The following is a 17456-nucleotide window of genomic DNA, read 5'->3' as shown; positions in this document are numbered from 1 at the left end:
CAAATAACATTTCTAACTTTTTTTTTAAGAAAAAACTAATGAAACTATACTACAGTAAGAGTTGATGTCAACCTCAACTCTCAATACCATGTTAACTCAGTATCATGTTACTATTATGTTATCTAAATGATGAGGCATCTATATCTCTCATATCTGCTGAAGACTGGCTTGGAAGCAGTAGGCCATAGATAAATATGACAGTGGGAGTCTATTTTCTGCTGATGAGATAGGATTCCTCTTTAATGTACAACCAAAACAGACATTAGCGCTTATAAAGGAATGATTACATGGAGGAAAAATAAATAAATAGAGACAGTCAGTCTTAACTCTGTTGCAATGATGACAGCAGTAAAAAATTTCTATTAAAAGAAATTTGAGTATTTATTTTTTTAAAAAAAGGATTTTATTTATTGATTTGAGAGAGGAGGAGAGAGCATGAGCAGGGGTGGGACAGAGGGAGAGGGAGAAGCAGACTCCCCACTGAGCAGGGAGCCAGACGTAGGGCTTGATCCCAGGACCCTGGGATCATGACCTGAGCTGAAGGCAGACACTTAACCCAGTGAGCCACCCAGGCATCAAGTAGTTCATATATATGTGTGTGTGTATATATATATATATATATCATATATAGGTATATATATGATATATATATCTTTCCTATATATATGAAGTTAATAAAAATGTACTGATGTCTGGCAGGATTTTTTTAGAGAATGACTACTAAAATCAGAGAAAATGACTTGCAAAATAGGTATATTCCACTACTGGTTAAGGAACACACTGGTCATACCTTCTGGGGGCTTAAATTAAAAATATGTATATGATTTTTTTTGCTTAAAAGCATCATGGTGTATTTTCAGCTTTTAGACTAAGGCATAGTTTGTCAGCTAAAGGTTGTATACTGGAAGTGTTTGGTACATTATGTCTCCATAAAATGAGAAGGATTATTCCTTTTGTAATATAAAAAGCAGAATGTTCTTAATGAAAGAGAAATCTCATTGTTATATAGGACACAGTAACCCCAGAAGTAATCCACAACTATTTCACAGAAGTGGGCTTTGGAACCATGATTGTGAACATGAATAGGACATCTGATGTAGTAAATCTAATGAAAATAGCCTGCACAGATATTATTTTGTTCACTGATGCCAGGTCGGCTCCCCTTGCTGATGGTCGATCTTGATGTGTGTTGTCAACACAGAAGAATAAAATGTGCCCAAATCCAAGCAAGCCAAAGTAAAGAAGTATCAATAACACTGTAATCAATTGTCAGTAAAAAGTTACAAAAATATAAATGACTTAGTTTTCAAAGTAATAAACAGTCACTACATTTGTTTGTGACCTGTATAATAACACATCAAGACCCAAAAGTAACCTTATGTTAAGCAGAAATTAAAAAGGGGTCTTACAGATACGACTAGATTCCTATGGAATTTATATGCCTTATGTGGCTTAGTAGTTATTTCTAGAACACACGTTTTTAGTGAAAGCTAGCTTACAATTCAGCGTTCCTCTTCCATTAGTTTTCAGTCTCTCTCAAGGGTATCAGATCCCATGTAAGTACAAGTAAGGGACTGAATTGGGTGATTTCTAAACTGCCAATCCTGCAATTCTAGACTTAGTAGCTATAGAGACTAAAATGGCAATCAGAGCCAGCAAATTATTAATTCTAAAAATATCTAAGTCACAAATCACAGAGAGAGCACTCAGTCTTCTTCAGTAACTGTTGATGTTACACACTTCTGGACTCAAATGTGATAAAGTCAACTTCAACAGCTTTATTTAAATGGTGCTGCATATACTTTGGTATTCACATCCAGAAACATTTTGCTTGAAAAGCACCCAACTTTTGTTGATAACCAAGTATTGAGTAGTTCACACTACCTCATCTCCATCTACTTACCTCTCACCCGTCCTCTCTTCTACCTCCCCTGGAAATGCTGAACTCCTAGGCATGATGCAAAGCATATTCAATTTTAAGGAGAAAAGGTAATATGAATTTGATCCTGTAGTAGCTACCAGTTACTTCCTACCTTCTCCTGTTAACTGCTTAAGCTACATACTACAATGTAATACCACCTCTTTATTCTTTTTTAAATTCCTCCTTTTTCCTTTTCTTTCTCTCACAAACATACCTCAATCAGCCTTGAATGCTCACTGCAGTTTTTCAATACAAGTCACACTTTTAAGAATTGTTAAAAAAAAAAAAATCATCGAAGAAGCACAGACATTGACATTTTGTAACTTGTATTTTGATTAATCTTGCCCATTTTAACTGCTACCATTCTTTGGTAAAAGAAAGAATGAATTTGGGGCACTTGGGTGGCTCAGTCAGGTAAGCCTATGACTCTTGATTTCAACTCAGGTCATGATCTCAGGGTCATGAGATTGAGCTCCGACTGGCTCTGTGCTGGGCATGGAACCTGCTTAAGAGTCTCTCTCCCTCTCCCTCTGCCCCCACTCCTCCCGCGCATGTGCACACATGCACATGCCCTCTTTCTGTGTGTCAAAAAAAATTAAAATTAAAAAAGGAATGAAATGATGTTCTAAAGATGAATGAAAATAATAGTGTGTAGGACACATATATTCACTAATTTCTTCACGCTACTTTCTAAGGAGAAAATATGAGAAAAGGTAGAAATTACATACTGTAATTTAACAGAACTGTAAGGAAAGCAAAATACACTTTACAAATAAATGGTGTATTTTTGTATTCACATGTAAATATTAGAAGTCACCATTGTTAAGTAAGTCTGCCATTTTTTGTTTCAAGGAATAGATTTAGTCATTTTGGGAATTTTTGAGCAATCTAAAATATGTCTAATGTATTTTAAATAAAACTCCCAATAATATTCCTAACTGGAAGAGACAGTAGGAAGATGAAAATAAAATCAGGATTAATTTAATTAAATTAAAATTTAATTAATTTAAAATTAAGCTTTGAAGCTACAGATATTCATTCATTCAATAAGTATTTGCCAAGCACCTACTACTTTTTCAGGGAATACGAAGAATAACACATACATGTACTATGAACACATATGAGAGGTTGAGAGGGTTTCTAAGCCAGTTGGGTGGGAGAGCATACACAAAATCATCAGGGTTCTGGGAGGGAAACACCTCAAGAAAGAATTGATCCTGAGGTTAAATGGAGGCTTATCTCCCCAAATGTTTCTCAGACTGATTTCTTAGAAAAAAAAGAAAAGTAAAAAAATCCCTCAGACTATAAGGGATTTACTTTATGTGAAATATTTTAATATGATGTGAGTCATGGTCTTAATCAAAAGGTGGTACTAAGTAGTTGTCTAACTTGCCATGCTTTTATTGGGTGGCTATATTATTTTTGATGGGTCAAGTATCCACAGCCAAGAAGTGATTCAGATGAGAAAATGGGAGCAAAGACAAGTACACGGACCTGGCTTCAAAATCCATTTTTCCTCTAGGCAAAAGGAACAGTTATACAGAGAGGCTTTTTGTTAGCTACAGAGGCAGCTATATACTAGGTTACTGTGAAAGACTGCTAGATAACGAGACCAAAAAAAAAAAAAAAAAAGTAGCTCTGTCCCAGTGGATAAAGCACTGACCTGGAAGCCAAAAACTTTGGGCTTGTTTATTTTACTCAATTATCTCATCATCTTCCCCCCAAAAGGGTTTACAGCTCCTGGTATTTTACTGCTTGCTCTTTCCTGAGCAGTCTTTACCTCCGAATAGTTCATGAGTTACTTAAGCCTCTGATTAATACTCAAGTCACTGCACCAGCAGGTATGACACTAACGCATACATTTGTTTCTTCCTATAAACTGTAAGCTCCCAGAAAAAGGTGTAAGATTTAGTTTTAGATAAAATTCTTTTTTAAAAAAAAGATTTTATTTGTTTGAGACAGAGGGAGAGAAAGACAGCACAAGTAGGGGGCAGGGCAGAGGGAGAGGGAGAAACAGACTCCCCCGCTGAGCAGGGAGCCCGATGAGGGGCTCGATCCCAGGACCCCGAGATCATGACCTGAGCCAAAGGCAGACCCTTAACTGACTGAGCCACCCAGGTACCCCAAGTTTTAGATAAAATTCTAAGTATAAAGCAGAAATATGGTTATTAAAACTATCCGTTACCTCTTCTACCAGATAAACGCCATTATAACGGAAAAACACTGCTGCAGTAATCCAGCCAAAAGACAAGACTCTGATCAGGGTGGTAGCGGTGGTGGTAGTAAATAACGGTCAAATTCTGGATATACATTGTAGATAGAGCAAACAGGATTTCCAGACAGATTGAACATAGGGTCTAAGAGAAGAATCAAGCATAGCTCCAAATTTTTTAGCATGAGCAACTCTAAGGATGGAACTGCCATCAACTGATACGGGGAAAGATGCAGGTGCAACAGGAGGGTAGATCAGGAGTTCAGTTTAGGATATATTAAATTTGAGAGGCCTATTTGACTTTTTTTTTTTTTAAGATTTTATTTATTTACTTGACAGAGAGCTAGAGAGCACAAGTAGGCAGAGTGGAAGGGAGAAGCAGGCAGCCTGATGTGAGGCTCGATACCAGAACCCTGGGATCATGACCTCAGCTGAAGGCAGATGCTTAACCGACTGAGCCACCCAGGTGCCCCTTGACTTTCAAATATAACTATTAAGTACACAGCTGGATTCAGGAATCTGGACTTGTAAAGAGTGTCTGAGCAGATTTAAATGTGGGATGGTTCTCGAAAGCCAGAAAATACTTAAGATCTACTTAAAGCCTTAAGTATGAAAAAGAACCAAATACTGACCCCTCATTCTCACTCAGTTCCTTCTGAGTTTTATTATCTTGGAATATAAACTACCATGAGACAAATATAGGGCCCTGTTTGTGGACCTGTCTCCCCAGAAGGAACAGTTTCACACTAAACAGGTGTTTAAGGGACATCGCCAGCACAAGAATACTCTTTAGGGAAGTTTCTCAGTTTGGGGGTCCCTGGCTCATTCTGGTAGTATAAATTCGAGACCTAAAATCTAGAAGTTAAGGCTTCTCAGGTGATTTAGACGACATGAGAATCTGAAAATGGATAAAGGGAAAGAATCAAATAAGCACTTATTCTTCCTTTGCTATACAAACTATTTTAGGGTAATCAAATAGTTAACGAGGAAAAACTCATGAGGCATCATGCTAACAAATGTAGGATGATTAATACAATCACCATTTTTCAACCTCTAATAAAATGACAGATTTAGGGAAAAAGACCATCAGTCATACTAAAAACATTAGAAAAAAAGGGTGGTGAACATTTTACAATGTATGTATAAGGCTGTACCACATGAACTCAACCCTAACATCATAACTAAACAACCATAAGTAAATACAGGACAACTGTATTAGTTTGCTAGGGCTACCATAACGAAGTACCATAGACTGGATGGCTTTAACAGAAATTTTTCCTCACAGTTCTGGAAGCTAGAGGTCTAAAATCAAGGGACCATCAGGACTGGTTTCCTCTGAGTTTTTTCTCTTTGGGTTTTAGATGGCTTCCTTCTCATGGATCTTTATATGGTCTCTGGAGGCACCCATCCTGATGTCTTTTTGTGAATCCAAATTTCCTCTGCCTATAAGGACATCAGTTAAGATTGGATAAAGGCCTACCAAACAGCCTCATTCTAACTTAAGCCCCTCTTTAAAGGCTTTATCTCCAAACACAGTCACATTCTGAGATACTGGGAATTAGCGCTTTAACATATTAATTTGCAAGGACACATTTCAGCCCATAACAACAAACACCATGCACCTCCTCATATAATGCAATTAAAAGTATTCAGCACCATCTATATTCTTTAAAAAAAAAAAATTAACCGTAATCAAATCAAGCAAGCCGCTAAATCCAAGAACCATTTTCTTTACTAAATGAAGAATAAGGGAACATGTTAAATGACACCATAAGCATACAACTGGCCATATACAGAATGTGAAAAATTCTACAAATGACTTGGTTTTTTTTTTTTTCAACAAACAAATGAATTTTTAAGAGGGAAGAGAAACTTAAGAGCTATATCAGTCAAATGCAATGTGTAGACCGTGTTTCAATCCTGATTCAAAGAAATCAACTCTAAAAAATATGTTTTTGATACAAATGGGGAAAATTACACATTAACTAGGTATTGGATGATACTAAAAATGGTTAACCTTGTGGACGTGATAATATAATGATGTTATTTTTTTCAAAGGTCCTCAGGCTAGAGATAAATACGGTAACTTTCATTATTCACAGGCAAAACTATATAATGTAGAAACAAATGATATAATGTAGGAAAAAGAAAAATGAAAGAATAATAGCTATTGAAGCTGGCTGATGAATACATGAGGATTCCTTATGCCATTCTCTCTACTTCTGTGTATGTTTGAAATTTTTTATAAATTAAATTTTTAGATGAGACTTTTCTCTGTGTTCTGCTCAGAGACTAGGCCAATATAGACTTCGGTCTAATCTCTCTGTGTCAGCAGACAATGTTTTTTTTCTTATCTACTGTTATACTGAGAATGTTGCCCTTTCTAAGTCCTGGCTTTACAGGGATTTTTCCGTTGCCAACTCCCTGCCCTCATATGTACCCATATGGTCTCCTGGATCAGTAGGAGTATTAAAAACAAAATAAAAGAAACAACAAGCCCCTAGGTCAGTGAGCCTAGGCGACCTCACCCTAGGAGCAAGGACAGTTGCTGTCACATGTCTACTTTCCAAGCTCTCCCCACCTGTGTTCTTTTTGGTTCCGCTTTCTTTTACTTTGTTACAATTTCATCTATGAATCTACATGATACATAGTCAAATATTTCTAGACAAGTTCTAGGTATCTGTAGCATAGGTTTTCAGATTATCACAACTGGTAGCCTTTCCTTCAGTTAACTACTCCAAGAAAAACTACTTATTCCTGCTATTTAGCAATGTCACTCAGAGTTACAGTCATGAGTCTTAGAATTTGTTCTGAAAACTTGAAAATCCTGAAAGGAAGGTGAGGGAAGAGGATTAAGGTGGATTGAGGGCAAAAGCTTGCTTGCCAGTTTTTTTCAAAAAGACAGAATGGAGGGAAGCCTGGGTGGCGCAGTCAGTTTCGTGTCTGGCTCTTGATTTCGGCTCATGTCATATTCCCAGGGTCCTGGGATCAAGCCCCACATTGGCTTCTGTGATCTGCTTGTCCTTCTCGGTCGCCCTTTGTCCCTCCCCAACTCATGCATGTGCTCTCTCTCTCTAATCTTTAAAAAAAATAAGAAGGGTAGAATGGAATTTCTCTAACAGACTAAGGGAGAAATGTGGAGAAAGGAAGACATTTCATTCTATACATTCTATAAACAATAAGCAAATAAATGTGCGGCCTCAAAAATTCTAGGCCAGAAAATATGGTTCTAGGCACCAAAATTTTACTTTAGGAAAATCTGAAACATTTTAATTCTCTACACTGAAAGAAGAGTCTGTTGAAAATGCAAAACCAATCATTACTCTCCTGCTTCCTTCAGAGGCTTCCTAGTGCTCTGCTGACCAGGCTGCTGCCCATGCTCTGGCCCGTCTGCCCTATAGTCCAGCGTCCAGCCTTTTCCAGATCCTCCACTCTACTGGCTCCCTCCTCCTCCTCCGATCGCTGGATCCCTGGAAAGCTTACCTGTAGCCTCTAGGGAGTACCTCCATATCCTTCAGGTCTCAGCTTAAATACCCTTTCTGAAGGGGTGGGCATAATAAACTATTATTTTCCACTGAAGACCTTTCTAGTTCTCCCTCAGAACATTCATCACACTTTTAATTACTTGTTCCATGTCAATCTTCCTTGCTGAGTTGCAAGCTCTTTGACAGTTCAATCTACTATAGTGCTGACACAGTGTGGGGCACCAATCAGTTGACTGAGTAAGCAAGTAAGCAGAGGCAAGACCAAAAAAAAAGAAAAAAAAATCACTTCCTTACTTTGCTTAAAGTCAAGGCACAATTTATTGGCATCACCAGGGAACTCTCACAAACACCACCAAAGGAAGCTGGTCTCAGCCTCATAAAGCTGTTATAGAGATTGACGTTTTAGAGGCTCCATCTTAGAAGACTGTCTGAGTTGCATGACATCATATGTGGTTTGAGGACTGTGTGTTACTGGATGTATTCAAATTATTTATAAACCTCTATGGAGCAATCCATCAGAAAACTAGACTTTTTCTCTTTTTAATTAGCAAAGGGCCAGAAAGAGATACGTTCTTTATATTTTTAAACTAAAATCTCTATATATACAACATGAAGTCAAAGGGTTGATATTATTTTAAATACTAGCTAGTATTTTTTGAGGACAGTACTTATTTAACGGCATTAGCTCCTTTAATCATCAGGACATTCCTGTGAAGTTAGAATTGTTAACTTCATTTTATAGATAAGTAAACTGAGGCCTAGAGAACTTAAGTAACTTCCTAAACTATTCTCACCACTTTGTGAGGACAAAGTTCTTAATTTCTTGAGTCTTAAGAGTTACAAGGATAAGAGGAGTGAAGTGGATTGAAGCCCTCACAGACAGTTTAAAGTTGGGATGGGGGTGCAAAGTGCTCTCTGTTAAGCTATTTACTGGAACAGAGAAGGCAAAAACATCATTGGCTGTCCACCCCCACCCCCCCTCCTGCTGGCATCTTAGATGACTACAGTTAAGAAGGGCAGAAGGTAAGGCATGGAAGTGGTAACTAGTTACAACAAGCATCAAGATCTATTTTCAGTCTTGATCAGCTTTTGGGTGGCATCGGAAGCACTCTCCTTTAACCATTCTAACAATAAAACAGGGTCCAATAAATCAACAGAGCCTACAAAAACTGCACACACTCCTAGCTTACCATCTGGATACTGGTACTTTTTTGCTTTTAACATTTGCATTTTTGCATACTTTACATCACGACATACCTAATGGACCATTATTTATTCTCCCATTTACCACTGTCTGGCAAGCAAATGCTTGTCTACGCAGAACCTGCTGTTCTACAGAGACAGTCCTTCATCATGGATTGCTCTGAAATTCAGTGATGCTCTGAACTAAGAAGACGAGGCCTATGATAATCCTAAAACAGACATGCTGCATAGTTGTTCTTTCTGTCCTCCCCTTCCCTGAGGCCCTCAGAGGCTACGGAAGAATGTATAGGTTAGCTTGCCTTTCTGCACCTGTGATAAACTAATTTATCCCACATTCTGAGCAGTTACGCATGATTCAGTACCTCTAACATCCATAATTTCTCAACAAAATGTTTAATGATGATCAGTAAGATTTCCTAATGAAACTGATTCGATTTATGACATTTCTTTTAAGAATACCAGTATTTAAGAAAGCAGCAGTGGCACTTTTGCCCTCATACAAAATCTTGAAAGGGATTCCCAAATATCAACTTGACAAAAGAAGAGAAGAGCTTAAATATTTCACTATTTGCAGAACCCCTGAAGCATAAATTGAATACTCTGGATACAAAACATAGTATTCACTCAACTACTACCTATCAAGCCTTTGAAATTAATGTTATATCACAATGCCTTTTAATAATCAATCTTCCTTTGTTCCACAGTATTTCAGAGATTTCATTTTAGGAATGAATCACAGGAAGGCCTGACTAGACTTGGTGTGAAACAGACAAAGTAAAAAAATTACCGTGGTCACTCTTCTGCCCACCGACTCAGATCTATGGTGGCAGAGCTTGCTGATACACAAAGCGCTCAATCTGGTTTCCCTATCTCTAGCAGGCTTCCACCAATTGGTTCCCTTTTCTCTCTTCGGTTCTTCAGAGGGGGCATCATGCACCACCCTTTATCACCTATCCATTTCCCTGGGAGAGAAACTGACAGGACCCATGAAAATAGGTACAAACTGCAATTGCTGCCAAATACTATCAACAGGCTTCTTTGCATTTCAGCTCTGCAAATGCTCTGTGGCATCCACCACAAACCCCCTACAATCCCACCTGTGCATTTGCTGAAATTTGCGTCAAACACAGAAAGTGAAAGAACATCCAGGAGTTTCAGAGCAGTATCTGAGAGGTTGAGAGGGATGTCTTCCCAGTTTGCCAGTTGGTAAAGGACCTACCCACCTGAGGGAATTGACTGAAGGGCAGAAAGAAGCCTCTTAGTCTGTATTCATCAGGCAGTCTGTATCAATAGGCAAGGGTGGCATAGGGAATGAAGGTTCTAATGTAGGGAAATTCTTCTTAGCAGAGGACAATCTGTTTCCTAAGGTCACTTCCTCCTAGTTTTTGTGTTTTATGAGTTTTTTTGTTTTGTTTTGCTTTATGTCGTGTTTTCATTTTACTCTACTTCATAGGAACTTAATACAAATGAGAAAAAACTACACTGGAGGCTGCTATTCAGATACCACTTTTGAACTGGGAAACTTTTGTACAACTTGTTAAAAGATTAATAATTTTATGCATATTCCAGTGTTAAGTTTTTGGCATGTTTACTTCTTATCTAGATATAATTTATATAAGTAAGGTAAAAAGCTGCAAAACTTAGGAAAACACTATTTCTAGAAGAGGAAATGCAAATGGCTAGCAATCATATGGAACGTGTTCAATTTCACCCAAATCAGGAAAGTTAAAATTAAAATAAGATACCATTTCACGACCATTACATTGGGGAAAATTTAAATGTCTGACAATATCCCATGTAAAAACGATATGAAGCAACATCAAGAGTCTCATAAACTTCTATGGGGAAGTACAACTAGGCACAAGCATTTTGGAAAGCAACTTAGCAAAATTTGGTAAGAGAGAATGTTTATCTACTGATTTTCAGTTTTACATCTAGGTTCTTATGTACATAAAAAATATATAGGAACATCCCATGTTAGCAACACTGTACAATAGATTTGACAAATTTTTGTTCATTGATACAATTTAATACTGTATAGCAATAAAAGCAAACTAAAGGTACATGTATCTAGAAAAATTTCTAAATTACATTAAATAAGGAAAAAAGGCTACAGAAATATACTCGTTAAAGAATGACACAACATAGTAACAGTCACAAAAACTTTCAAGGCATGTGCAACAATGTTCTATCTTCTTTACAGATAGATGCTGAGGTAGCCTAAGTTTAAACACATGAATGGGAATAAAAGACACCAAGTTTAGGATAATGGTAACCACTGAGAAGGAGTCTAAGAGGGCTTAAATCTTACCGTTTAAAAAAATCAGAAAAAATAATAAAATGTTAATTTTTATATGACTAAGTAATGAGAACATGAGGGTTCACTGTATTGTTTATTTGAAATGTGTAATTTTTCTAAACTTCAAATTTTTTATTAATAACATGGAAATCAAATACTTTGCATTCTGCATCATAAGCATTTCTCAATGTTAAATATCTAAAACACTTATTTTGCTTTCAAGAGTACATAAATCAATATTAGAATTGCATTTGAGCCTTATGCACAGTGCTATATATACAATGAGGAGAAAAGGGGCTACAACCATAACCTTTGGGTCAAAGTGATTACCTTTGCTAGTGCTTCTCATGTGTTGTATATCTGAAATATCTAAATATTTTTTAAAAGAACAGATGCTCAATAAACAAACAGATGCTCAAGCCTTATCCTAAACCTGCTTGCATCAGAATCATTGCATTGAGAACCACATACACTAAGGCTGAAAACCACTGATCTATCAAAATGGCACAAAGAGAAAAATGAGCAACCTTGATTGATTTAGACAAGTCACATGGTTGAAATGGTGAAGGTAACAGATTTGCCAATAACACGCAGACAGTTCTATGTCTCCTGTGCACTGTACAAGCAAAACATAAAGTATGAAAAAATAAGTAACTGAGAAGGCATGTATAATAATACCATACCATCTAACACCATAAGGGGGAAGAAAAACATAGTGGTTCAAATGAAATGGATTATTCGTAAATAAAGTGTTCTTGCATGTTAGTAACTAAATTAGACGAGAAAAAAACAGGACATCACAGGACTGCAAGAGAGTGAAGCTGGGTTATTTATTTCCGCAGCTCCTTCCCTGCCTGATCACAGAAAGGCCAGAGCTGTAGCTAGACAGCCTTTTCCACATAGCTACCCTCTTTGTGTTTTAGTCATGGTTCCCTTCTTATATCCGTTCAGGCCTACACACGATAATGGCTCTCACTGCTGCTAGTCCTGGGATGCTTCACCATCCACTGTTCGTTTCTTTTAATGCAGGCATTTCAAGTTAAACTCTTTCAAGTTAAACTCTTCTCCATTACCCTATTTGAGACTGCAATCTATTTTCTACTAGAACAGTAACTGATATAATTATGAAGCATGAAGACACTGTGCCTGAGTATCTGATTAATAAATTTATTTCATAGATCTAATGTTGTAAGCTGATACACCCTGCTATTATCCAGTGTTCTAGTCGATGCACATGATTCAGAAAAAAATATGTATTTAAGGTATGTCTTGTGCCCTTGAGGAAAAAAATCTAGGTGGAGAACAAGTTCAAGGACAAAGTAAATGAAATAATAAAAAACACAGAAAGTAACCAACACATAGAACTACTTGGTAAACTAAAAACAAGAATTAGGGAGTCAGGGAAAGCTTTGTGGAAAACAGTGGTATTACAGCCGGTCTTAGAGGATAGAGAGGATTTAGAGAGCACTGGTCAAGCAGAGTGGAGAGAAATGAGTACTCTGAGCAAGGAAAATAATATAAGCCAAAACACTAAGTTGGGAAAGGATATGGCTGTTTGGTAAGCAAACAGTATAATGCCCGACTAGGAGAGAGAAAGCTTTATTTAGGACTATACAGCCTTAGCTGGTTTTAAGTCAGACAAGTGTAGCTATATAAATATTTATCATACAACTTATATATTCTCCTAAAGACAAGTAGTCTGAGAAAGAATAGTTGCTGCCTTAAAACCAAAAATTCAAAGAGAAGATGGCCAGAAAAATATACCTCAGTTTTAATTTCTATCTCTATTAAAGAAACTTTAAGTAAACAGTCCTCAGTTTACTCATTCTATCATTGGCCCACCTGTCTATACTAGTCATTAAAAGCTGGCTACACTGGTGTCCATACTCCAAGTCTGGCCCCGTGGATAGATTTGTTAATAGGCTTCTAAATAGGACAAGCAATTCTCATTCAGAGTAACTCTCATGCTTATCTCAGCAATTTTATGAGGGGATGCTTTGAAGCGGCTTTAAAAATGCGTGCTAATGATCTACTGATTGTTTCTAAAGTTTTCCAGCTATCAAACCATCAGTGAATTAATCAGGTAGAGAGACTGTAGAATTTGAGGTCAGTTCTATTAATACAACCATCCCTAATACTTCTGCTTGCTACAGAGAAATTTATCAGGATAAAAAGCAACGGATCTGATTTCTTTAGCTAGCTTTTCTAAAAGATTTGCCAATGAAGTCATTTCCTTAAATTTTTTCAAAATCTAAGAAAGCAATGAAACACCTTGTTAATTAAGTGCTTAATGTTTACAGTACCAAGAATACTTAGTTTTCATCAATAAGATTCTATTTTTATACACTATCATATACTAGGGTGAAAACAAGATTTTTTTTGAAGATTTTATTTATTTGAGAGAGAGAGAAAGAGAGAGAGATGGCGCAAGCGCTCTTGTGCAGGCTGCAGGAGGAGGGGCAGAAACAGAATCTTGCAAACTGTGCTCATGGGTCCCATCATGGGGCTCCATCTCAAGACCCCTGAGATCATGACCTGAGCGGAAGCCAAGAGTCGGATGCTTAACCGACTGAGCCACTCAGGTGCTCCAAAACAAGATATTTTAATGTGGGTATTTTTATGTCCCCATTTTATTGTGGACTACTATAAATTGTTAGGGTACAATACAAATTATTAGTTTCAAAATATTTAACAAACATGCAAATGTACACATAGAAATAAATATATCTATGTACAAATATACACACAGACACAGAACTTTAGCCTTCAGGTAGGCACTGTCCCCTTCAGAGTAGTCACTCTGGGAAGGATGCAAAGTTATTCTAACAATGTTGCCATTATTTAAAACTATTTCTAAATCACCCTTTTGAAATTGCTTTCACAGCTTCAAAAATCTTTTAAACATCCTTAATAATGGTAAAATCTTAAAGGTAGAAATGAGTTTCAGAATCACGTAGACATCATTTTATCAAGGTAAGTTTAGTAAATAAAATACAGGTTCAAACTCAGTTATATAGTTTTTTTTTAAATTAAAAAATACAAAAACCAGTACTTATAAAAGTGATCCTAAAAGCATGTTTTTGTTACTTATAAATTGACTAGAAATTTCAAAAGATTCAAAATAATTGTAACTCGCAGTACTTTTGGAAGTATTTACTTGGAATGACCACTCTCTTTCAAAAAATAATTAACAGCATGTTTGGGAGAGGGGCAGGGTTTCACGACTCTATGGTCACACTTTGCAGGCACAGGGCATCTTTTTTTCCATGTAGTTAACAATATTTACTTCATTAATTCTCCAAATATCCCTTATAAGAGAAAGGCCAGATTATCATTCTTTTTTTCAGGTGGCTGAATGAAGGATGAGTAAGGAAAGAATTGTGTTTATTTCACGAGTCAATAATTAAGTCTAGGCAATAATGCCCTAACATTTGTGCTATGTAGTGAGCAAAATTTAAATAAAATGTTTTAGCTTTATACTGCCTGATAAAAAGGCATTAAATGAGGTAAGGGGGTCATGAAATATTACAGAGATCTATTAAAATGATTATTAATTCACTGCATAGCTGCCTGAAAGAATTCTTGCTTGATGTAATGACAGCTACTTATTAAAGAGGCTGGTGTCTACCTTAAAATACACTCATAAGCATCCTAATGGAATCTATTTTATCAAAAAAAAAAGGATATTTGGTTTTTTAAATACTTGATTTTAGAAGAAAAAATATCTTCACTTTGAAAAACCAAATATATAAATGAAAGAGAGGAAGAAATATGGGCAGTAAAAGATCTATCAGCAAACTCACATTAAGAGCAAACCCTAGGGAAACTGGTGAACTTTTGTTGCTTCTGGAGAGTTAAAAAAAGTACAAGGACATAGATGCACATGATTACAAGTTAAATTTCATTGAAATTATTGAAATGCCTGTTCTCTGAAATGTTTAATTCTTCTGTTGACAAAAGAAAACTTGCTGCTCAATATTCTACAATACCTATGCGCCCACTTCGTCCATTCTACTTATTCATTAAATAAATATTTAAGGCTCCCAGTGGCACCATATTTATATAGGATATTAAAGATTTGACAGACCAAAGACAAATTTAGTCCTTACAACTACTCTGGTGATCCTATTCAACAAATGAAACTCTAACAGCACTCCAGCTGGTCATAAGGGTTAACTTGCTTTAAGTGAACACACTCCTTGCTTGTTGATTTAAGGCCCTTGATCTGCAATAGAACGAATTTGCTTTCTTTGGGATCTGCAGACCATTGGCCTTGGGAATAAGAGACTAGAACTTTCCCAGGCCACAGAGGCCAGCAAGGATGCTTGAAGCTACCTTGAACATTCTGATTAGCCCAGCAATCTTTTAGCAAAATGTTTTTTTTTCATCTTAAGGTCACTCAAATGACTTTATTGATCTCCCTTTGTGCATCTGTAAACCTTGCCCTCCACTGCAGAAAGAACAGGGTACTCTTGTACAACCACCCCTGGGTACCAAGGAACCAGATCTTCTCGTACAACCTCTAAATACCAAGATAACTCTGTAGCTGGTATCACCAAGTCTGGAACTGTACTCCCTTAATTGTACTGTACTCCCTTAATTGATTAAACCCCTTTAAAAATCTCTGGGCCAGGCAGAAACTTAGGGGGGAGGCCTTTGGACAAGAGGCCACCTTCTCCCCCAGGTGGCTGGTCTCCTGAAGAAAGCTCATATTCCTTTCCAATCAAAACTCCTCTCTTGAGTGTTGGTCTTTCAGGCAGGCGACAGGCAGCTGAACTTGGGTTTCCACAACAAAATGATTCTGGTCTTTTAAGTTTCACTTTTTAGGGGTACTATTCCAGGAGTCTGAAAGGACGCAACTCTATTTTTAATGAGAGGTGTTAGTAATTAATGACTAACCAAAACATAAAAAGTATCCGACGGGCACTCTGAGCCCTACATTTTGTATGAGGTTGAGAATAACTCAAGGTTGAGAATAACTCTCAGCCAGACAAGTTCTAATCACAGCTCTCACAAGGGCTGACTGCTGATTTTTGATATAATCATGTTTCGGCGTGGGTGCCTCAGCTGTCTGGTCTATAAAATGGGGTAATAGGAACCTTTCCACACAACGCTCCTTTGAAGTTAACTAATGAATGCTGTCTTGGGTGCACCTGAAACTATTAGATGCTACAAAAGTATTGAGTATTATCCGGAAAAGAACACTGTAATACATACACGTTAGTGCTAAATACGGCAGTAATAACAACAGCCCCCCGCCCCCAACCCTCTCCTCACCTCCACCCCGCTGCCCAAGGCGTCCTTAGAACCTCAGCCTAGCCAACCCTGTGCGCTCTGGATCCAAGGCTGCAACAAAAGCAGCTGAAAGGCCAGTACCAAAATGGACCAGACAAAAGAAAGTGGCTCTGTGCAGAGGCCACGGGCCACGGAAGGGGGTGTGTGCCGACTCTTCCCAGAAGCTCTCAGATGAAACGGGACTCGGTTCCTCAACTCCGACCTGGAGACCGTCCAACAGCCGACCCAGCCGCCCACCACCCGCTCCCTGCCCTCCACCGGAACCCTGCTTCCCCCCACCGGCCCTCCCCCAAGCCTGGTCGCCGATCTCACGGCCCTGGCTCACATTTCCAGACCCGGTGTAATTCCACCCGGTCTACAGTCACGCCCCGAGGGCTCCGCGGAGCGCCTCACGTGCGCAAGTTAAAGCGCGGCGGCCGCATCACCTGAGGCCGGGGCGGGAGGCAGCCAGGCCAGCCCAGCCCTCCGGCGGTCCCAGCTCTGCGCGCCGAGCCCCGGCAGAGCCACCGCGGCCGGTCCTCCGAGGCCGGCGGAGGCGACGGTCTCGGGGAGGCGCGCCCGGCCGGGCTGCGAGCCGCCGGCCCTTACCTGCGTCTGCGTCCGGGCGCCGCCGGCTCCGCGCCCCCTCCCGGCGCGGCCCGCGCCCCGCAGCCCGGCTCGGAGGACTCGCAGCGCCGCGGCTCCCGCCGCCGCGATGCCGGTTCTACGAGACGGGAAGCGACAGGAGCCAAACCCCGCGGAAAGCGCCCTAGCTCGCCCGGGTCTCGGTGCCCGGGCGCTCCCCGCCGCACACCGCCCCGCTCGCTCACCTCGGTGGGTTCCGCCCCGGCTGAGTGTGGCGGCGCCCCGCCCTGACCCGGTGCCTACCCGAGCAGCGCCGGCGGTGCCAGGCTCGGCGAGACCGGGCCGAAGTTGTCCTCTCCTGCCATCCCCTTACCGGAGCAACTGAAGTTTCCTGGGCCTTCTGCAACCTTGGCCTCAGCCTGTGCCTCTGGCGGGCTGAGTTCTGAGCCCACCTGCTGGGTCTGTTGCTTCTTGTGC

General features: G+C 39.1%; 1 protein-coding gene across 1 annotated transcript in view; it reads right to left on the bottom strand.

The window, feature by feature from the left end:
• The window catches only part of RNF180 (ring finger protein 180), a 187700-nt gene extending 170629 nt beyond the window's left edge, over window positions 1-17071 (bottom strand). Inside the window, exon 1 of the mRNA XM_054512195.2 lies at window positions 17004-17071. The gene's annotated coding sequence lies outside the window, so the exon portion shown is untranslated. The remainder of the gene's footprint in view (window positions 1-17003) is intronic.
• Window positions 17072-17456: the final 385 nt, after the last annotated feature.

Source organism: Mirounga angustirostris, unplaced genomic scaffold (assembly GCF_029215605.1).
Source record: "Mirounga angustirostris isolate CCGP_5_RB_7025 unplaced genomic scaffold, mMirAng1.0.hap1 SCAF_7, whole genome shotgun sequence".
Taxonomy (NCBI): Eukaryota; Metazoa; Chordata; class Mammalia; order Carnivora; family Phocidae; genus Mirounga; species Mirounga angustirostris.
Note: the sequence above shows the minus strand (reverse complement) of the source record. Positions and strands in the feature narration are given on the sequence as shown.